General features: G+C 37.7%; 1 long non-coding RNA gene across 2 annotated transcripts; it reads left to right on the forward strand.

The window, feature by feature from the left end:
• The first annotated feature begins 1288 nt into the window (after positions 1-1288).
• Positions 1289-18950, forward strand: LOC311581920. 2 transcript variants are annotated; one of them, XR_014773931.1, is made up of 3 exons: positions 1289-1343; positions 1737-1909; positions 18137-18950. It is a non-coding gene; the product is annotated as an uncharacterized lncRNA (long non-coding RNA). The 2 variants fall into 2 exon arrangements; XR_014773932.1 differs by lacking the exon at positions 18137-18950 and adding an exon at positions 2359-2706.
• The last annotated feature ends 5276 nt before the right edge of the window (positions 18951-24226 follow it).

A 24226-nucleotide genomic window follows, 5' to 3' on the forward strand; every position in this document is an offset into this window, starting at 1 on the left:
AAAAATTGTTAAAGGAAGCTCAAGATTAAAACCCAGAAGACATTTGAGCTCCAACATCCCATATCGTCATGATTATGGTAATCTAGTGAGTCGTGGCCAACAGCCTACTGGCTCTGAGATATGTGTGACTTGGTCAGAGAAATGAAATATGGCTCAAACTGCATATCAGTCACCTTCTTGCTAAGGATGCTCAGCCAGTGAAAATTATATGTTCATCAACTTGACCGTTATTTGAAATTTTTAACATGTGTTTGTAACCACGAACACCCAGCTTCTGTAGGTAACTTGGATTCATATTTGAGTAATTCTTCTCTCCTTTCTTTACGTAAACTGGCTCACAGAATCACAATGTGATGAAAGAAAGCAACTTTCTACAGTGCCGAGACACAGAAATTCAAGGCCAAAGGGTTAGTTTTGTTTTGTTTTCTTGAGAGAGCCCTCTGTGCCTGCAGATGCTCATTCTTAACAATTCTCCCACAGCACAGGAACCCATTATTGGCTTTCTTTTAACTTCACAACCTCTGCAAAGACACCGTATCCTGATGGAGTCAGATTCTACAATAGTAGGAGTTAGGTCTTCAATATGTAAATTTGAAGAGGATGTGATGTAGCCTTCCATCCCTTCCTTATTTACTTCTTCCCTCTCTCCATCCTTCTATCCCCTCCTTCCCTTCTTCATTCTTCTTCCTTTGGTGTTATTGTAAACACTGTTGCTTTTCAAAACAATTTTTTGGTCCCAGTGTTTCAAAGATAACATAAAAATAGCTCAGATGTGTTTTAACTCTTTGTGTATCAAATAATATTGCACATTGCTTACAATTTTTACTAGAGTCTTATGCACTCATTATTAACCATGGTTATTTGATATTTCTTGTCAGGTTCCTCTGAAATCTGTGTCATATCTGTGTCTTATTCTTATGATAATTTTATCTCTTTTGTTTCTGTATCTTTTTGCATTTTAGTGCCCACAACTATTTGATGAAAGGCAGATATTGTATACAGGACATCAAAGAGTGAAAAGTTTTCATGTCTGGTATTTGCTCTTTCTTCTGCTAGACTTTTCGAGTGGTCTTTTATTTAATATATTTAAGATTTAGGCTCAGTTTGATACAGCTGTTGTTGCTATGACTACCTTCAGTGCAAATCAGATTTCAAATCTGCTCTATTGCCTGATGCTCTGGGTGAGCTCTCATCTATCAGAGAAATGCTGCTTTGGTTTTTGAGATCTAGAACTTCTGCTTGTATTGTACCTCACAAAGTGTCTGCATATGGTTTTGCTCTGATATGGGCATTCTTTCAGGAATGTTCTGTAGTTCTTATGGTTTGCAGCCTTATGGCTCATGGTAAGTAGTGTGTTAGGTAATATGCTGGATATTTTGTCTTAGGGATGTCATCTTTTCAGGTTTTTTTTTTCCTCTCTCCATTGGCTTTGTGAGTTCAGCACATTAATGCTGCCTCTTAATCAGGAGTTATAATACCTCCTTCCCCCCCCCCCCACTGCTTCCTGTCTGCAGTGCAGTGAATCCAAGGCTTGTAATTCTTTTCTTTCCCCAAATAAAGTTTTTTTTTTTTGCAGTATAAAAGATAGTGTGGGTTAAATGACACATCCTCCAAAAATCAATGTTTGAGTCCTAACTCTTGGTACTCGAGATTGACCTGATTTGAAGATAGGATTTCTATGGGTTTTAAATGTTAAAATTATAATTTAAAATGATGTCCCATGCCCACCTCCCTAGGAGCATCTAATTGAAAGTGGGGGACTGATTGGATTCTGACTTAGACACATACAGAGCAAGATTGCAATGATACATGGGTAAATCAGGGATGCCAAGGACCATCAGCATTGAGCTGAAGACTAAGGCAGAAAGTTATTCCCACTGAGTCCTCAAATGCAAGAATTTACTCTAAGGTAAGCTGGGAGCTCTTACTCTAAGATCTATGAAACAGTGTATCTCTGTTGTTCAAACCATCAATACTGTAGAACTCTGCTGTGGCATCCCTATAGCCTAATGTTGTTAGCCCTAGAGTGGGCTAGTTAGAAGAAGAGAGTAATATTCTTGAACATTGTTCATGTACATTCACAAGAGGACTCACTCTTAAACGCTACAGATTTTTCAATAATAATAATAATAATAATAATAATAATAATAATAATAATAATAAATTCCTTGTATTAATATCGGAGAAAGTTGTACAATGTATTTTTATTATATTCACTTCCATTTTTCCTCCTAACTTCTCCCAGATTCATCACTTACCTTTGTAGCCTCTCCCAGTTTCATGATGTCTTTTTTTATTGCATTATTTTTGGTCCTTTGTGTTTTAGATAACCCACTGAGTCTAATGTGTTTTGTCCAGATGTCAGGATGTGGGATCTTCTGTTGGATCATGGTCAACGTATGAGAGGCTCCACCATTAAAGAAAGCTGACTTTTGCTCCCTCCCTCAAAACCATCAACTGCCAACAACTCCTCAGCTAGGCGTAGGAGCTCAGGAACCCCCTCTGCTCCATGCTAGGATGCTGACTGGCTTTATCTTGTGCATGTCCTATACGGGTAACCACAACTATTGTGGATTTATGACTGCAGTGGTCCCGTCAGGTCCAGACACTGTTTTGTTACAGTCCTCTCTCCTGTCTGACCCTTAACGCCATGAAATTATCCTTTTTTGGGAAAAGTTATTTCAGTGATACAGAACAATGAAAAGCCCGGTGCATTTTCTTGAAGATCTATCAATAAAATGATCATTCTTAATAAATCAAAGGTATAACTGGACAGCTCTTTACATTCTAAGGTACAGTTTTCTTTTTGAGTAAAGTCAAAACTACACACATTTAAAAACAGCTTTACTCAGAAGCATGCATGTTTTGGGGGTTATCCTCATTGGTAAATAGACACACTGCACGGCTTTACACTTAAAATGACTATGGCTTTGATTCAGCTGTGATTCACCATCTGTTTTACAGAAAGCAGTTCCAGACCTGCAGCTGAGATAAACAGTTTATGATATCAAATGGACAATCTGAGAGGAGCCGTCACTCTCTGTCAGGAAGCAGGCTTACACAAACCAATTTTCATATATCACATTTCCCAGTAGCATTTTTTATTTTTCATGTTCTCCTTTTTTTTTTTTTTTTTGGTGCACTGACATTCATTGCTTCTTTTTCTCTCCTCTTTATCTCTTGCTTGTCTCAAAGCAAGACCAGAGCACACACTGTATTTCTATGTGATATTTATTTAACAATGACATATGATACCCATATATAGTAACCAGGAAGTACAGAAGAAACCTCGATTTGTTTTGAGAAGCATCTTCTAGAATTTTCTTATTTTCAGAAAAAAATATCTAAAGTATTTTACTAATTATGCCATTTTTCTCTTATTAGATCACCCTCATGCTATCTAGTAGTTGGTTACTCATTCTCATAGATGGACTTTATTTAGCTTGGTGTCGTTGACTAACATAACTGTTAAAGTCAGTGGAAGAAAACACATAAACCGATACTAACATATTATTAGTTCTGTTTTAAAAAGTGTACACCAATCAATACCATGTACATAGTAACTTTACTGATATGCTATTTTAACAATTTAGAAATTTGACTCTTGGGCTTGGGATGTGGCTTCATAGCAGAGTGCATGCCTAGCATGGAAGATGACCTGGGTTTGATCCCCAGACAATAAATTAAAAAAAATAAGTGAGCAATTATAAGTAAAAACATACTTGTTCCTATACAAAAATAATTAAAGGTTTGATTAGTCAGAATTGCCCTAGAGACAGAATTAACAGGACATATAGAGACCTATAAGAGAATTGCAAGGGGAAGTGGCTGAAACATTGACAAGGACTAGAAGTCCAAGGTTCTGCTTACCTGTAAGCTATGGGTTCAGAGAAGCCAGTTGGGCAATTCATTTTTTAGTCCAAAGTTCTGCGGAGTGGTGAAGAAAGGTGCTGATGTGAACTGTCCAAAAGGCCCACATGTATAGGTCAGAGAAGATTACTATGTAAGCTCATGGAAATAGAGAAGCATTTGGGAGGCTGAGGCAAGAATATGCTGAGTTCAAGGGCTGTACACAACATGATGCTGTGCTACAATGAACAGAGAGAACGCACGATTGCTCTGCTTTTGTGCCACCTTGAGGACATCACTAATCAGAGAGTTACAGATCTAGTGACAGGGATATTCTCCATTCAGTCTTCCCAAGGACATGAGAGTCTTTGCCTCATGTCCCAGCATAGAACGTAGGAATATTTTACCATCTAAGTGTCTCATATCTTAGTCCAGCTGATGCATGAAGAATGTTATAATGTGTACATTTTTGCCATGTAGATACCAAATGCTGGGGATGTTGAAGATATTTTAAATGGATTATCACATCACATCCTGACAGCAGTTTTGTGACCCTTGATAGAAGGAGACAATGAGGTCCAAGGAACTGACTCATTCTAAAGAGTAGAAACGCCACAAAGAAGACATCATGGACTGTTGTGTCCTCTTGACTTTCTCTACTAATATATCACAGTGCTAAAACTAGGAGGCTTAAACCACAGAAGGCTGTTTGTCACAATTCTGCATGCTGGGAAATCCTTGAACAAAGTGCTAACATGATGTCTTTCTCATAAAAAGCCTCTTCTTGACATGTGGGCAGCTGTAATGCCCATGGGTGGTGAAGGTCAGTAGTTATCTCTGTGTGTGTAGGAGGTAATGCTTCTTACAGTGGCAAAAAAAAAAATCACTGTGCATGCCCCTGTCTCATGACTTTACTCCTAGTTACCCCAAACCATCTTGTTTCCAAAGACATTGGATGAGATAGCCTCAGGGGTGAATTTGTGTTGGAAGGGAAGACAGCCATTCCTTCCATAACATATAATCTTTTTCTTGTTGTTCCCTTATTGGCTTTATATACGCTAATAGTATTGCTAAGGCACTCATAAAATATGTGCATTTTCATATCAGTGTGAATGCAGTTACATCTTGATCTTTTTTTTTTTTTTTTACTAATAATTCACTTTATATCCTGGTCATAGCCCCATCCCTCCTCTCCTCCCTGTCCTTCCCTCCCTGTTTCCCTTACCCCTAGCCTACTTCTCAGAGAAGGGGAGCCCCATCTACAACATCCCATCCCAGCATATCAAGTCATTTCAGGACTGAGCGAATTCTCTTCCCCTGTGCCCTGGTGAAGTAACCCATTTAGGGGAAAAAGTGTGAAAAGCAGGCAACAAAGTCAATGTCAGCATAAGCCCCTAATCTGTTTAGTAGGGGACCCATATGAGGACCAAGCTGCACATCTGTTATTTCTGTGTAGGGGGCCTAGGTTCAGCCTATGCATGGTCCTTGATTGGAGCTCCAGTATCCGTTGTCTCCCCTGGGCACTGGCTAGTTGGCTCTATTGGTCTTCTCATGGAGCTCCTGTCTCCTCTCAGTCTTTCTATCCTTGCCCTGCTCCTTCCACAAGACTCTCTGTGCTCCACTCAATGTTTTCCTGTGGATCTCTGCATCCCTTCCCATCAGCTGCTGGGTGGAGCTACTCAGAGGAAAGCTATGCAAGGCTCCCATTTGCAAACATAGCAGAGTATTGTTAATAGCGTCATGGGTTAGCTGTGTCCCATGGGGTAGGTCTCAGGTTGGGCTAGGCATTGGTTGGACATTTCCTCAATCTCTGCTTTAGTTTTGTTCCTGTATGTTGTAGGCTGGGTAAAATTGGGGGGCGGGGGGTCAAAGTTTTTGTGAGTGCGTTGGTGTTCCCCACCTCCACTAGGTCAATCTCCATGACTTCTGCTATTAGAAGTTTCAGCTTGTATCCTCCTAGGAAATGAGTACATGTTATAAGTTTCTATTGCAAACTCTGTAAAACTTATCAAAGCTGCCAATTTGTGAATAGCAGTTGTTTTCTACTTCTGAAGGCGATTCTGTTCTTTTTAAATTTAGCTGTTGGGAGTTGTCAGCCATGGTATTGAAGACACAGATTTAGTGGTTTTTCTAGCCTGTGCTATTTTTGCCATCTGCTTCAAGTCCACTGACAGCCTGGATCCTTGCTCTTAAGTGGGAAAAGCATCAAGATTCCAAAATGGTATGGGGAAAACAATTGTAGTGTAGCCAGCAAGTCATCAAATTCTCAAAAGGTGATTTCTCTCTGTCAGTAAATGTAATAACAAACAAAACATGAGCTTTCATTGCTATAAAAATACAACATTGTATTAAGTAAGTTTCCATTGATTTTTCTCTTCATAAAATCATACAGCATAAAAATAATAGTTTGGGCTCAGCTGAATTCCAAGTGATTTTGGTCTCAGAAGGTGAGAGCCATTCTGCTTCAGACTTACTCTCACTCATAACCATGTCAGGGTTGATAATGCCTAATGTTTTGGTTTTTTTCCCCTGCAATAAGGTACCCATTATTTTATAAATAGTTTGCCATTTGGTCCTATCTAGTGATTGCAAGAAATTCACAGTCTTAGAGAGAGAGAGAGAAAGAGAGAGAGAGAGAGAGAGAGAGAGAGAGAGAGAGAGAAGAGTGAAGAGAGTCCTAAGAGAGCCATGTGTCCTTATGAAGTAAAATATTTGAGAAGCTTTAGTAGAAGGCTCATTGAAGAAGAGGGGGGGGAATAGGATTTGGGGTTCCTTGTCTACAGATGAGTAATCTACCAGAATATCTGACACAGGGTGGGGCAAGCACGTGTTTAAGTCAATGGAATGCCATACGCATCTCTTGGATTCACTAGCTTAAACCCCCAAATAGTAAGAACTGATAAAAGCCTGAGAAAAAGGAAGCAGCCATTGCTTCTCACCTGGTGTCTTTTGATGACCTTGGCTGCATGTGGAGGGTTATCCGTGCATCTCCTCTACATTGCAAAGAAGGTTATTATGGGAAGCCCTGGCTAAAGAGGGCCTCACATTTTATCAGCTGAAGGCATGAGCAATAGGCTCAGCAAGTTTCATGTCACAACATTCTGTGAAACATCCAGGAACAGGAAAGTGTGGGACAGTGTCCACTTCGGATGACTCAGGAATAAAATCCACCTGTGATAATAATAGTTTTTAAAACTGACAGTCCAATTCAATAGAAAATTATATCCTAACAAAGTCACAGATGTTTCAGGCTTGTGTACTTTTAAGGTGCTCACCTACATATACTTCATAGAAATGCATATTCATGCTTAAGATTGTAACATCTGTTGGCCTTATGTCCTTGTGGACTGTGTACAGCTTACCCTTGTTCATTCAAATGCTGATTTCTCCACCCCACTCTCTGCATCAATCTGGATGTTGCATTATTATACTTATTCTAAGTATCTCCAGTTTCAAGTTTATGTAAACGTCACCATTTGTTCTATGTGTTGTCAACAAAAACAAACTAGCCAATGCTGAGCAATAACAGAGAATAGGACGAATGGAGGAGAAAGAGGAGGAAGGAGAGAATAGAGCCAGGAGGAGAAGACCTAGACACATCAAGAGAAATGAACTAGGCCTAGAAGATTATGTAGAAGCAAGTATAAAGTGGGAAATCAAAATAGGAGGAAACTATATTAGCATGGAGATTTGGGATGGAGTAATTATTGCACTGCATTGTGCTATAGGCTAATTAAATAGATCCTGGTCTCTCTCTGTGTGGTTATTTGAGTATAAAGCTGGTTAAGGAGTAACTAATGATTTCACTAAAATAATAATTGTATAATATTAATAATCATGCAACAAACATATAAAAACACAGATGGACTCTTGAAAAACACTCTAAATGGGAAAGAAAGCTGTAATCTACACACACTTGCCAGCTAGACTGTCCACTGAGCATCTACTTAGTCAGAAATCACAGCTGTTGCTAATGGCTTTGTGCAGGCATGACTAGAGAGTACATTTTTTTCATTATTTTTCTCTCCCACTGGATATCAAAGTATTGGCTAAATTTTTAGCTCTTAAATATTTACTTCTTTTTTTGCATCTGTGCCTGAGTGTATGCATGCACACCACATGAATGCAGGAGCCCACAGAAATCAGAAGACACATTAGATTCCCCAGGACCTGGTTGTGGTTGTGAGTTGGTTGTGAGTCTGCATTAGGTATACTTAAAACTGATCTTGGATCCTCTGCAAGAGCAGCAGATGCTCTTACCCACTGAGCCATGTTAGAAGTTGATCTTGCCCATTGGGTAGTGTCATATGGGCCTTTTAGAATAGTTCATCCTAATAGAGAAGGTCAGGAAGATTTAATACTTAGGATTTATGTCTTGCTCAGGTAAAGACCGCGATGATTCTGTGTTGGTCAAACTGGAAAACACTCCCTTAGCTCTTTGATGAAATATCATTCTACAGAATCTCTAGCGAAGGCTAGGCTGCTCATGACTGTTGGCTTCACATATTCAGTTTCAAATCTTATTTTCTATAGTTACACGGTAAACCATTACTCCTTTAAAGGCTATTCTTAAATAACATCTCTTTCCATTAATGAATTCTGCCAGCTACGTAGTATCCTTCAAAGCTTAATTAATAGATGTTTTGCAAAGCTCCATTTCTGAGTGTCTTATTGATTTTTTTTTAATGAAATACTTCACTACTTTTTTTTTTTTTATGAAGAAAGAGGCCTTATTAAACTATAAAGAATATTTACTTTAAACTTGGCTTTTCTGGTTCTGTTCATTTTAATAAAAAGCTTTATTGGGTTTTGTGAGAAGCTCGGCAAGAGCTATTCCCTTCATTAGAAAATGCAAAGTGCTCAGAGAGAGTGGATATTTTTATGCAATGATCTTTGCACAGCCTCAACTTAGAAGATTTTCACAGTGTGTATTAAATTAGAAAAATATATGACACATTTTTGTAGTCTACAGAAAGGAAAATAATGAACACACAGAGTTAAACCTTTTACCAAATTACATTCCCCGCCATACCATCTCCATATCCCTACATCACCGCATATATGAATTCACTGCAGATTTTTAGATCTGTAATTTGATTCTGGCTTCTGGGGGTATTTCTTTCCTGTGTATTTTCTCTGAGTACACTTTAATCTGCATGAAGATATTCACACTGTCTGGAGCTAAGAAAATGATTCTTATGTAAATGAATTATTTAAAATTCTGAATAACAACTTCAGACAAATGCAAGAGAAATGACAGGGAATTAAAATTTTGCAAGAACATTTTCAATATGGTAATTGAAGTCAAGTAGTTTATTTTTCTGCAGAACATTAAAGGCCTTCTAATATGTCTGTTCAGAGAAATTGCATATTGCAATACACACACACACACACACACACACACACATATATATATATACTCAAGTTTAAATGCATTCTGAAAATTTAAGAATATAATTTCTATACTTATTATATTATCTTAATATACTGCAGCCTTCAGTCTTGAGAGCAGAAGCAATAATAAAATTGGTTATCTGATCCTTCACATTTGATCATTCTTGAAGGACACATGGCAGCCACAATGGTAGAGAGTGGACAAGTGAGCACCTTGGTTCAGAGGCAATGCTAGCTTCTGAATTAAAGGTCAATACTGATTTCCTGGATCTCATTAATCAATTTATTTCTGCTCCAGGATCAGAAGGTGTTGGGATCCCCAGCTCTCTTGACAACATTCAGATTGACTTTTTTTTTTCTTACCTTATAGACTACTGGGACCATCAGTATGTCTAGATTTTATTTCATAACTCTAAGTTCTCAGCTAATGAGAAGAAGGGGAATTAATTATGCATGCCCATTCTTTAAAATGAACAAAGTAATTGTTGATATACTAAAAGGGTTCATTTAAAGATTAACATGTTATAAAATTGCATATGGTTTTAAAAAGCTTAACAATACAAATAGTAAAGGGGAACCTGTTCAGTTGAGAAATACATAAATATTAAGCATTAGTTTCATTAGGCAAGACTATGAAATTAAGATTAGTGAAAATACATATACTTTTAAAATATTATATTAATTGTATATATCTATTATATAGAGTTTAATAAGGGCTAATAGTGTTTAAGGATCATATCAAGACCATTAGCATTTCAAAATTCTTAGGCATTTATAAAATATATTTTGATTAATATATAAGAGGTATATATAAACATAGGCAGCACTCAGTATTTTAACATATATAGGCAATGGATATTGAACAAATTAGGGTAAGTAATATTTATAATTTCTCTTCCTGAGGCTTGGAGTTTCTCTCTTCTAGGAGTTCATAAAACATATAATAGGTTACAGTCAGATAAAAATACGTAATAGAGTTATAGAACAATGTATCCACTTATTTCTAAGCATGTGTATGTGTTATATGTTACCATGATATAATGTTATCATGTGTCTTACCTGCCTCTAATCTTTCCAGTGTTGTTTAAAACAATACCTCTTAAAATAGAAAACAGGTATGACAAAATAAATTTAAATTACTATTAAAAAATCTTCCAAATACAAATAACCATACATTTGAATATAACTATATCTGTTATCAATATCAGGTATGGTAATTCACTCACAAATGTATTGACTGTTAAGATATAGATGTTTAGCATATTATATATTTTGGCAGGTTACTTAAATTCTAAAAAGCCACCATATTCACTTAAAAAGATTGATGGTATTCTAATATTAAGATAAAAGAGAGGGTAAATATTATTAATATTAACCAAATTTTTTGTGAAAATATTACCAATTTATACAACATTGAGTAATGGGCAATTAAACCAACTGGAAAAGATTATACATCTAAAATGCTTTTAATATATTTTACAGTATTGATAAATTTAGTTCAAAACCTGATGTTTTAGCAAAAATAAATGATATATTCCTAATTAAATTTTTGTATACTATCTTAGTAGGGTATGAATGAATGGAATTTGCTTTAACTGGTAATAGGTTTTCACTATAAATTTATAGCAGTCAACATATTATCAACCATAAATATTACTATTAACATATAAGAACAGACACTAAACATGGTGGCCTGTGTCTGTAAACTCGGCATTCAGAAACCGGAGTCAGCTGGATTAAGAGTTACTGGGTAGCCTGGGCTCTTTAGCAGGTTTGGCTGGAGCCTGACCTCCTAGTGAAACCTTACCTGACAAGATAAAAATAAGTGAAACAAAAATTTAAAATAACTTTACATGGCATCATTTCAAGATAACTGTTGAGGTTTTTGGTTAATCCAAAATTATTCTACAAGTAGAAAAAGAGTGTTTTTATTGATTAGTAGTGGTAATAATGACATTCCAGACAATTAAAGAAAGTTATTGGATAAGTCATGACCACTAATAAGATGTTTACTGAAAATGTCTGGGCTAGCACCGGTACTGTATAAACAGTAAATCTTCTGACGGCGACATCATCACTATGAAGCACACACAGGTGCTCATGCATGGCATCATTGAAACATCTTAGCAAACCACATTTGATTGACAATCCACACTTAGAATCCCAGGATGAGTCTGGGGTATTAGGATGAAAAGAAAACAAACAAAATGTTTAAAAACCAACAATAAGCCATAAACTGTGAATAAAAGCGGATAAATTGTAGAATGCAGGGAGAAATATATTAAATGGAAAATTATGCCATATCTTTGACATGTAAAATGTCAAAAATATTTTACTTTATTAATCTTACAAGCCTAAAATGATACTTTATTATTTAAAACTCATACAAGATGCTATAGTTGTTATATTTAAACTCAGGTCAAGTTGGCTTAGAAGAGGTAGTATACATTCTTGCTGCATCTATCATTGTGAAAAAGCATATTCCAGTTTTTTTCCAATATGCACAACTGTATTCAAACATATAGGAGAAATGGAGTATAAGGCTTCATTCAAGGTATCTTGAACATCATATTTTCATTTATTTCATTGCAGGCAGCACTGTTACTACAAAGTAAAAGATTGAAGGGCTGGTGAAGTGGTTAAGAGCAGTTAAGAGCACTTGCTGTTTTCTCAGAGGACCCTGGTTCCATCCCCAGCATCCACAGGGTGGCTCACAACCATCTGTAACTCAGGGGATCCAATGCACTCATTTGTGCACCTTAGAGGGCACCTTAAACATGTGCTGTGGACATCCATGCATTCAGAACAGTGAAACACATAAAATAACCTGAAAGCAAAAAAATAAAAGGATAAAGAATTGAGGAAACATGTTTAGTCTGTGAAAGAGTTGTTTTCAAACAATATTGTTGAGATGTATGCTATTTTACCCTCTATTCCCATTGTAATATTTGATTCCAAATTAAATTATTTAGCAGTGAACATTCACAAGAGAGTTTAGACGGCACTCATTTTCATAGAAAATCAACGATTAAAGCTATATTTATATCAAATATATGATGAAAGCTTTATAATTGTATGTTAATTTAGACTAAAACCAAAGCTAAAGAATTGCAAAAGGAAATTGTCAAGAAACTTGGAATAATTTTTTTTAACAAAGATATGTTCCTCCCTTGACAGAGCAAACCAATTTACAGCCCTGTTTCAGATACATGACAATTTTCCTGTGTCTTATTAACCTGACTTTCTTGTTTCTTTTCATTAACACCTGGTTGGAGCCTAGTCCCCTGTTGGGAAACACCTGTCTACAGTTAACAAGGTGTTAATTGTAAAAACAATAAAAAAGAACAGCCAGGGAATGAGTTCACCAATTCTTAGTTCAAACTTAAAAAATAAGTAGACAAAAGAAGCTGGCCAAAGTTTATTTTAATAAGAATCTTCTAAGTACAACAATGATTCCAGCTTTGTGACTATGAGATAGTTTGTGAACTTCTGGGGTTCTTGCTTTACTCTTCACATGTATAGAAATAATCATCATCTTTATCTCAAGGACTCATCATAGAATTCAGTCTAGTTGATACAGATATGTTTTCATTGGCGTGACACTTTGTATATATTTATGGGCAAAAGTGTGCAATGCTTTCAATGTCAATGATAAGATCAGAATACCTGGCTTTTCAGTCACTTCAAACATTTTATATATATACATAGTTTCTGTGTATGTATAATTACTGGGAATGTTTAAGCTTTTCTAACTTGGTATTTTGAAGTACACATTTAAGCATTATTACCCATAGTAACCCTAGTCTGCTATACAATGTTGGAAGTGAATTCACCCACTCAGATTTTACTACTTTACATACTAGTCATGCTTGCTTCACAATCATCATTGTGATTAATATTATTTATATGTTAGTTAGATTATTTAATTTGTATATTAGTATGAAAGGGTGTGTGCCATCACAATTACTTTACCATGCATCTCTCTTCCCTAAGTTCTTGTGCTCCATCAACAAATGTGTGAAACCTATTGAACATGTCTGTACCAGCTTTCTGTTCTCATTTATTATGGTCAATGGTTTTTAATATAAACAAAGCAAATTACTGGATCCAGTATGACTTATCAGTATTAGGATTGATAAATAGGCAGTTTACTGGAAAGATATCCCACCTGGTAGTAGTGAACGCCAAAAATACTGAACACCTGAGTTGGATCCCTTGGACTTGAACCTTGAAAGGAGTGTACTAACATCATAGGTTGTCCTCTACTTTCCAAATGCTCTATGGTATGTACATGCCCACTTACATGTACAGACAGACTCAGAAATAAATAAATCAATGTAATGGAAAACATTTTTTTAATTAAAGAAAAGGCCTGGAGAGATGGCTCCACATAGCTCTGTAGTTAAAAGCCAATGGGCTGTTCTTTAATTCCCTGCATCTACGCAGAGGTTAACAATCACCCTCAACTCCAGTCTCAGGGTATTTGATACTCAGTTTTGTTGTGCACATACATACATGTAGGCAAAAACATCCATATGCATAACAAAAATAAAATAAGATTTCAAAAAAGTATAAAGAAAACAATTTTATCTTTTACTGAATGTGACCTTTCTATTGTTTATGTTTACTTCTAGGCTCAATAGATTCCAAAACATTAAGAAAAAAATCCATATGAAATCTTGCTGAATATTGACAGAGAATGTTTGACTTGCCTGCCCATAGCAAACATGCTGGGATGCTGCGAACCACTTTAAGACAGATTAAGATATGAGGCAAAATTTCTTCAGTAATAGAAAATTGTAAGTTCAGGAAGAATCCTCACAGGAAGAATCTGTCCATCACCCAATTCTCTGCACAATGATAGCATTTGGTTATGACACAGAGAGCCTAAATATCTCATAGATCAGGAAATATTCTGGGCCATAATAGCTGAAGGATTTGAGCTTTCAAAGGCATAGTCATAAAACATGGGGAAAAGAGCTTCCCCAAACTTTGCAACAAGACTATCCACTATGAGCTTTAAAATAAAAGCTAAGCTTTCTGTATATCGCATAAGAGATCTTTGAAAAATCTTAGTTTTTAATTGTATTCTCTCTCTCTCTCTCTCTCTCTCTCTCTCTCTCTCTCTCTCTCTCTCTCTCTCTCTCTCTCTCTGTGTGTGTGTGTGTGTGTGTGTGTGTATGTGTGTGTGTGTGTGTGTGTGTGTGTGTGTGTGTGTGTGTGTATGTGTGTGTATGTGTGCATGTTCGTGTGCTGGCTCACATGTTTTGGAGGTGAGAAAACTGTTGGGAGTAGATTTTCCTCTGCCCTCACTGTGGGATCAGGACACAGAACTCAGATTATCAGGCCTATGTGCAATCTGCTGAGCCTCCTCTCCAGCCCACACAAGAGATCTAATAATGTTACCAGGATTATTAGACTCGGAAGTGGGCCTTGCTGGCTAGATTTTGTCACACATGCTCAAGGACCAATTATATAATTATATAGACAAACATGAAAAAAAAAAGGAGATTTACTGAGTCTGACCACATATAGGAAGAGGAACAAAGAGTGCATTGATTACCAAATCTGTCTGTAGATTCCTGATATTAGACTTAGGTCTAAATAGAGGATTAGAGGCATGTATAATTAAGCTGTTCTGGTCAAGTATGTTGAAAGTACCCATCATTGGAATCCAGTCTCTTCTATGAGATAATCTCACAAATTCTCAAAATAGCATGAAATCTCTTTCAGGGAGATAAAACTTCGCATTAGAACACCCTCATGTGGTTCTTTCTCCCAGCGTAGAAATAGTGGAGGAAATTAAATTTTTTTGTTTCAACAGTCTATAAACAGTCTATTCAATAGTCAACCATCAAAGGGAGGGGCACAAGTATCTTTTACAATATCTCCAATCCTGTCAGTAAAGGTATAGTAGAGTTCACATGGTAATGGTTTGAAAGATGGTATATGGTTCTGAGGTCAGGTGGTATTGAAGTGCGTTCACATTCCACTACAACCACAGTGAAAATTAGCCACTGTGCGTTCAGAAGAGTTCTCAGAACAATTATGTTTAAGGAAGAGCAATGTACCCTACTTCACTTCCTATGTCCTAGGACTAACTTCCCTACCAAAGTAACTATGGTACAACTAAGAATAGAGCGAAACATGTTAACAACAAATTGTCTAGGAGAGTTTTAAGAGAACATTATAGGATAAAATGAATATTCTTTAACATAAAGTGTCAACATCCAGTATCCTCATAATTATTTTAAGACAATTCAATATATAATCTTATTTGCTTTATGACCTATAGACAAAGAAAAAAAAGAAGAAGCACTCATTATCAAGACAATAAGGAACTGGTTTGCAAACAAATATTTTTGAAAATACTGCAGCACATGTTCAAAGATGTGACTTACAGACTCACAGGGAGAGACAGATGCTCTCAACATAAAAACGGTGACAGTGAAAAAAAATAATGAAAGTATGATTGCTAGACCAAAGAACTTCACTAATTACCTTTATCAGTAATGGGACTGCAGAGAAAACTCACAAATATGAAGCAAATAAGCAGAATTCTTCACACTTAAGTATCAGTGAGAAATAAATGTATTGAAAGGAAAAAGAAAAGACCTATTAGACTACTGCAAGCAGTCAGACAAGGGTGGAATAGGGATCCAGGGGAAAAAGCCTAGAGAGAATAAGGAGAAAAAAATTGAAAGTTAATATATAAAAATGTTTTTGTAATGGTAAGAAATATATCCCCTTAAAAATCTTTAGTAGGATTACAACTGATAAGTCTTGACAGAGTCAATTGCTAAATGTAAAAAAAAAAATAAGGTAAGTGTTGAAAACAGTAAGAAATGTATGGCCATTACATATTTGATGAATACTGATGACTGCTGGCTTTGTATTGTTCATTACGAACATTGGAAGGTAATGAAGTGTCTGTGAAACCCAAATCTTAAGTAGGCACATGGGATGCGTAAGAGACATATTGTAGCAAATGTACAGAAATTGTTAGCAGTGTGTTGGTAGCATAAAAAAAAAAACCTTACATAAAATTATTTAGAAATAAGATGCCAGATTGAAGCTGGTGTTTTTGAGAAAACAAGGCAAGCCATAGACGTGCTAAATATGTGGACAAACACGGGAGATAATCTGTCACCCAAGTTTCAAGAAAACATTTATATTTAGAGCAAAATTAACAGTATTTTATATGGTTTTATACTCTTCATGGTTTGCATATAAAGCAAATGCTACAATAACATCTAATATAGAGTACATAATTTTACTGGTGTATGACTCTCATATATTATTACATGAAGTAGTATTATATTCTCCTTAATTCAATAATAACTTTTTTCTTGCCATTACATAGTATCCTTGGAGCACTAATTCTAAACATCAGTTGTGACTGTTTCACAACAATGGACATTTGGGAAGACCTGAAAGAGTTTTTGTGGTTACACAGACAGAAAAAAGCTCCTGGCATATAAGGAGTAAAAATCTTGGCTATTGCTCAAAATACTAAAGTCCATAGGACAAGATTACCATGAAACTAGAATTAGCCAGCCTTAACAGGTACAATTGGCTATGGGAAGAATGCTACCTTACAGAAATTTTTTGAAAAATTAAGTCAGAGTCTGTGTCCAAAAATTCAGAAGAGAAATTTCCTTAAGTACGTACAAATCTCCATTAGCCAAGGGCTAAAGAGATGTCCGTTGGAGGTTGGTCTGATGTATTTTGAGGCTTGCTGTCACTGTGCCCTACCTATAACTTGCCTAAGAACCTAACTTATTTGACCAATAAAAGGCCATCACTCCTGGCCAGGGCAAGTGAGATGGGTGTGGCTAAGGTTCCAGGACTTGGGGGGAGAGAGAGAGAATCTTAGGAAGAAGGGAGATGGGAGGAAAGGAGAGAAAAAGAAGGTTGAGACATCATGGGTTAGGTGGAGGAAAAGCACATGGTTGATGTGGATGGAGGATTTGGTTCAGACAAAGAACATTACAAAGTATTTGGGATTATGGCTGGGCAGTAGTTTGATTAGAAATTATTAAAAGCAGATGGAATGGGATTGGGGCAGGTATTGGAAGTAGTTTAGGGCATTAATATCTGCCCTGCCCCAGGTTAACTAAAGCCATTTTAAAATGTTAACAAGTGTCTGTGTCTTGATTGATTGCTAGCAGGTTAGAAAATACTACCATAATAATGATTATAGTCCTAATAATAAACATTATTAGGACATACTTGTAAAATAACTGCAACAGATGTACCCATGGTTTAAAGCACTGGCTGCTCTTTCAGAGTTCAATTCTCAGCATTCACGTGGGCCTCACAAAGTTCTGTAACTCCCATTTCATGGCAATCTGCTGCCTTTCTCTGGGCTCTGTGGGCACCAGGCACCACAAAGGCTGCATGCAGGCAAAACACTCAGACATATATGAATAAATAAATAAAAAAATAAAAAGACCTTTCCTACTCCAAAATAATATAAAAGAAGAGAGAAATGCGGCAACTCAAATCTAATAATAAGAAGTCTTAATCCTCACCATATAATTGCATTAAAGTAAATGAATAATACTTTATTTAATAAGCAGAGAATGTTCTGTTTAGAGGAAATATACGCATGGCAGTTCACTGAAGTGGAAGTTTCTGGTTTCTTTAAAAACCTGAGTTGTGTCATGCATGTGGTGTTTTTGCGGAAAGCTGTTTTGTGAGAAGCACGTGCTGGTTTTCTGGAAACTGTTTTGTGAGAAGGCGTGTGATGTTTTGTTGCAAACCGACACATGAGAAGGCCTGTGATGTTTAGAAAGATGATAAGTAGAACCCCACAGATAGTTCAATGACGCTTTCTCATTTGCTATGCTGTGCAGCACTTCACTGGTCTTTCTTGGTCTTTGCTTTGCAGACAGAAATATTCTAGAGAACGTCTCATGGTACTCAGGCAGGTTCTGGCCACTTCTGCTGACTTATGCTGATTGGATGGAGCCTTGCTGTGTCTGCTGGATTATGCCACTGCTACAGAGTGGTATTTGGTGTTTACTATTGGACTGCTCTGCTCTGCTGGTATCCTGACAACACAAAGTAGAATTGGCCCAAATGATTTTGTCTTAACAGGTCCACAATCCCCTTTTCCTATTAACATTCTTTCTCCCCATCCTCAGGTCAGTGGGTTAGAAGTGAAGTTGAAGTGTTTAAGAACCCTAAATAAAGTAGGTTTTGAAAAATCTAAGATTAAAATTCACAATGACAGAGTAGACAAGTAATTTCAACAGAGAATATGAGAAAAAGAAGAAAATGGAATTCTTAGACCTGAAACGAGGGATACACTAACTATAGCCAAATGGACACAGAATGATGAAAACCACAAACCAAACAGTCCACATGGATCCTGTACATTATTTATGAGATAAGGAAGAATTTTGAGGATTTCTGTCAACGCAAATGGTTGACAAGGTGCGGTCTATCTGTGGCTTGGTGAAGGAGGAGTGTCAGGATGCTTATCAGCAACTTCTGTTCCAGAGGAAAAATAAGAGCTTGGGAGATTCACTAAAATAGGGCACTTGAAAGTCTGGGAACAGCAGCAGTGAAGTTGTGAAGTTCTAGTACCCAGCCAAGCCGACCGTATACAGCTCCATCTGGGCCGCTCCTGGCCAGTGGAAGGGGAACAGAGCTCACGTTCGAAAGGTAGACTAGGCATCTCTTCACTCGCAGGATAAAGCCAAAGCCCCCCAAAGCCTCTGATACAACAATGATTCCCCAGGTAGAAGAATCTTCTCTTGTCACTCCATGGGCTTCCTGGTGGCTCATGAAAGGAAACTCATTGTTTAAACTCAGCTACAGTAGGTGCCTGTGGAAAGGAAACAGTGAAAGTAAGGAAGCAGTGTTTTCTTTATGTTTTTCCTTTATGTATTTGGTTTTTTATTATCATGTTTCTTTTTAAAACATATGCATTTATATTATTCTGCATGAATAACATAAACTACATACAGCAGGAGGATCCATGAGACAAGCAGGAGTTATAAATATTACATGCATAGTAATTTAGCTATTTGTATTTGTCAAACTTGAAGGAAGCATCCTTCCTATCTTGTTGCATCTAAATTTTTGAATGAAAATCAATATCTATCATATCTCATCTCTATTAACGTAAAAATCTTGATCCAGAAACATCTTAACCCCTAACCAAGTAAGCTTAATTCTAAGACTAAACTATTTAAAAACTGGACCACAAATGCTATCCCTGGCTTGTTTAACCATTTCCCCAGTTTTTTTTTGTTTTTTTGTTTTTTTTTTGGCTCCTTCAAAGACATTATTTTTCCTAAATCAACCTGAAGCAACCTTAAGAGAACAATGTTCCCTTTCCTCTATTGGGGGGCATTGGGTAGGTTTCTGTTTTCGTTCTTCATCTACAGACGCTTATTTTCTATGGGAGGTGGTTATAAGTTATTGGTCTTATACAGAGAGAAAACTAGGTTGGATGCAAGGATGTCTCTCTTTTCCTTTATCGTCCTTTGTTTTTGTTTCTGTTTCTGTTTTTTGAGACAGAGTTTCCCTGCGTAGCCTTGGCTGTCCTGAACTCACTTTGTAAGCCAGGCTGGTCTCAAACTCATAAGGATCCACCTTCCTCTGCCTCCCCAGTGCTGCGATTAAAGGTGTGAGCCACCAGGCCCAGCTCCCTTTATCTTTCTTTAGAAGGTAAGGAGATAGGAGCTGAAAAGAAAGAAAGAGGGATATAGAAATATAGAGGGAGGATAGAACAAAAGATATATTATTGAATCTACTCCTCAACCCAAGAGCTTAATTGTTACTCAAAAATAAGGTTATTTTTAATTCATTGGTATAGAATTTTTTATATTGATGTGAATCATGGTCATGTCAAAAACTAGTCTAAGTTTATCACAAGAATATATATCCTAGGTCTAACAGATAGATACGATTCTATAGATATATAAGGTAAAATAATTAAATAATGTCTTCAAAAGCCTCAGAGACCAACAGAATATGGCATTTAAATATATTTTTATTATTCTAAAGATTCTTTGACAAGACAAGTTAACTCCTTGCAACAGCCAGCCTACCTCAAAGAAGATGATAACATCAAAGCACCTCCTTATGGAGTTGGCTTCAAATGTGGCAAATGAGCCACTGGGCAAAATGTCCTCCTTTCTTTTACAGACAGAATTCTGCCTAAAAATGGGCAAGCTTAGTTGCAGGCAGAGTTGACGACCTAACTCTGCCAAGACAGGGTAAGCAAGTCCTCAATAGTTCCTGCCTTGAAAATATGTCTGTCAGAAATATTGGGCTAGAAGGATGAAGATGACACTCCAACGTAATAGAGAGTGTTGGGTGACTCTTCAGGCAATAAACTGTCTCAGTCATTTTTTCATTTTGGAAGCTGGTAAACCTGCACTTCTGGTTCACACAGGTATTTAATTTTTATTCCTTCTCAAGTCTCGGATGGAGTTGAAGACCAGATAGTTTAGTCTTACAATATTTATTTGTTTAGTCACTTTACAGCCTGTTCCCAGCTCCTTCCTTCCTCTCCTCCCAGTCCTACCCTCATTCCCTCATGCCCCCATTCCCACCTCTCCTCAGAGAAAGGGAAGCCCCCAAGGGGTACCAACCCACCCTGGTATCTCAAGTCTCAGCAGGACTAGGCACATCCTTTCCAACTGGAGCCTGACAAGGCAGCCTAGTTAGGGTAAGGGGATCCAAAGGCCGGCAACAGTCAGAGACAGCCCATGCACCAGTTATTAGGTCTACATGTTGACCAAGATGCACATTAGCTACATATGTATAGGGGACTAAGGTCCAGGACATGCATGCTCTGTGGCTGGTGTTTCAGTCTCTGTGAGACACCACAGGCCCAGATTAGTTGACTCTGTAGGTCTTCTTGTGGTGTCCTTGACCACTCCAATTCTTTTTGTTCTTTCTCCTACTCTTCCACAAAACTCCTCAGGTTCAGCCTATGGTTTGACTGTGGGTCTCTGTATCTGTTTTCATCAGCTTCTGGATGAAGCCTTTCAGAAGACAGCTATGTTATGCTCCTGCCTGCAAGCACAGCAGAGTATCATTAATAGTAACAAGGGTTCTCTCTCTCCCATGTGGTGTGTTTCAAGTTGGGCCAGTCATTGGTTTGCCACTCTTTCAATCTCTGTTCCATCTTTATCCCTACGTAGGCAAGCAAGTTTTGAGTTGAAGGTTTTATGGATGGGTTGCTCTCCCTCTCTCTCCACTGGAAATCACACTTGACTGTAGGAGGTGGTGACATCAGGCTCCTTAGCCTTGCTTTCAGAGTCTCAGCTGGGGTCACCGCCAAACTTCCTGGAGGCTCCCCTGTCCCAGAGATTCCCCTACCAATTTCTGTTCTTTCTTCTAGTCCTCCCCAACCCTGTTCCCCACCCCAATTACCCTTCCCACACCCTCTCCCACCCAGTTTCCTCCCTCCATCTACTACAGATGTCTGTTACTTCCTCTTCTGAGTAAGATGCACGCATGCTCCCTTGGGTCCTCCTTGGCATCTTTTGGTGTGCGGATTGAAGCAGCTCAAGAGAAAGCTTAGAGAGGCCTGAGGCTGTCAAGTCAAAATCTGTAGGTGGTCATGGTGTCAGATCAGAAGCACAGTGACTGAAACTGTCGCACTCTGTAGTGTACTAGGACAGAGCTCCCAACTAAGAATGACTGAAGCCTTGAGCCTGAGGTCAGCATGTGGACCAATGTCTCGTCTCAAGCCATTCTCTGCTGTACAATAGGAAAATTCTGAGTCTTTAATGGGCTACTTGGTTTCACAGTTGCATCTCTCTAATGATTCCTATATTTTGTTGGTTTTATTTTTTCTTTGTTTTATTCCTGATTGCTTTATTTTTATTGACTTCAGAAGTGATAAATTTACATTTCTGAGAAAAAAATTGCCCACTCTTTGTATGAGTATGGTGTATATGTGTGCATATGTTCAAATGTGAGTGAGCATACATGTGGGTGTACTTGAATGCGTATGCACGTTTTGAGTGTATGTGTCTATATGTTCAGTGTGGAGGCCAGAGGTCCTTGCTCCATATCTCTCTCAAATACTTTCCCCTAATTTACGTATTAATTTGTTTGTTTGCTTGCTTGCTTTGAGACAGACTTTTCTTTCACTGAGCCTGGAGTTCATGTATCTGGCAACACTGGTTGTTCAACAAGTTCCAAGGCAACACCTATCTGCCCACTCAACAATAAGTTTACAAGTATATCAAGACTCAGTTGCTCAGGCTTGTGTGGAAATCATATACAACCAAACCATCTTTCCAGCCTCCCTTAGAGAGTTTAGATAATCTAAAGATAGATTCTCTCTGTTTATACACTGTGGTAAGCTTCTCCATTTCTCGCATACTTGAGAGACATATCCCAAGATTAGCCAGCCAATGTACATATATGTATCCAAATTTTAAGAACCCTAAAATGAGTTGCTCTATAACTTTGCCTGTTTTTTTTTCTTGGCTTGGGTTTTGGCTGTCATTCTTCTTCTCACCTTATTATATTTTAAACAATAGTGTGAGGGGTGACATCTCCTAACAGCACAGCTGTTGCTGCCTACTCTGGAGATGGACCAGTCCCAAAGGCAGGACTGTTGGTACTTTGGAGTTCTACATCTTTCTGTGGCATCAGAGGAAACTGAAGATTCAGGGTGGGAACTAGATTAAACTGCTGGGTAGGCTCACAAATGCCAGGGATGCTCCACATTTTCCAGTGGCTTCAGCCATAGCACAGGAACCAGGGCAGGTATGAGATCTGTCTCTGGGTCAGACTCTTAAGCATGTAGAACATTCGGTAACTCACAGGGAAAGCTGCAGACCCAGATAGGAAATTCAACTTGAAACAGAACACAACCTGACCTTCTGAAGAACACCGAAAATAGAACCTCCAGCCTAATTATTCGCCCCACCTAGGGGTGAAAAAGCCTCCACCCAGCTAGAATAATTATAAGTATCTTCAGAAAACCCAAAGTAGACATGTATATACTTCAAGGGAACAAAATCTGAGAGACAGTGAAATGAAGAATGTATAAAACATAGGGAAAGAGAGATAGAAGCACTAAAGAAAACTCAAACTGAAAAGATGTTGGAAACAAAAGCTAAAGCCAAATAAAACACTGCATCAATGGAATGGAGTGTGCAGAAAACCGAGAACAGAAATGGTGGATAAGGTAAAGGAATTTTGCTCAGCCAAGACCGATGATGGATTTTAAAGAAGAAACATAAACACAGATTAGTAGAGATATGGCACTTTGTTAAAATGCCTAAATTTCAGATTTTCGGAATAAGGGAGAGAGAAAAACTACAGCAAAAGTGTAGAGAATATTATCAATAGAATTATAAAACTAAAAGGATACCTATCCAGGAACAATAGGACAACAGAAATCCAAATAGAATAAAAAAGGAAGATTCCCCAATGAAATATGTAATTTAAGTAGTAAAAATAGAGAATAAAAGAAGCTGAAGGGGAGAATTATCAAATTATTTATAAACACAAGCTTATAAGAATAATACTTTATTATTTAAATTGAGAAAGGCCCGAGAAGACATAAGTTCTGAAAAACACTGTAAACCTGGAGTACTATGAATGGCAAAAACCAATGGACAGTTCACTCTCTATGATTGTAGGGAGGGCAGGGACTGCATCTGACATGAACTCTGGTGCCCCTGATTTGATCACTTCCTCTGGATGGAGAGGCCTGGTGACACACAGGGGAAAGGGAAGCAGGCTATCTGGATGAGACCTGATAGGCTTTGGTCATATGGTGGAGGAGGAGGTCCCCTTCTGTCGGAGGAGGTCTAGGGGAGGGGAATAGGACAGAAGAGGGAGGCATGGTGGGAATAGGGAGTTACAAGAAAGGGGATAAGCCGGGCGTGGTGGCGCATGCCTTTAATCCCAGCACTCGGGAGGCAGAGGCAGGCAGATAGCTGTTAGTTCGAGGCCAGCCTGGTCTACAAAGCGAGTCCAGGACAGCCAAGGC

The sequence above is a fragment of the Acomys minous genome (assembly GCF_964271855.1).
Source record: "Acomys minous genome assembly, chromosome: 13".
Lineage (NCBI taxonomy): Eukaryota > Metazoa > Chordata > Mammalia > Rodentia > Muridae > Acomys > Acomys minous.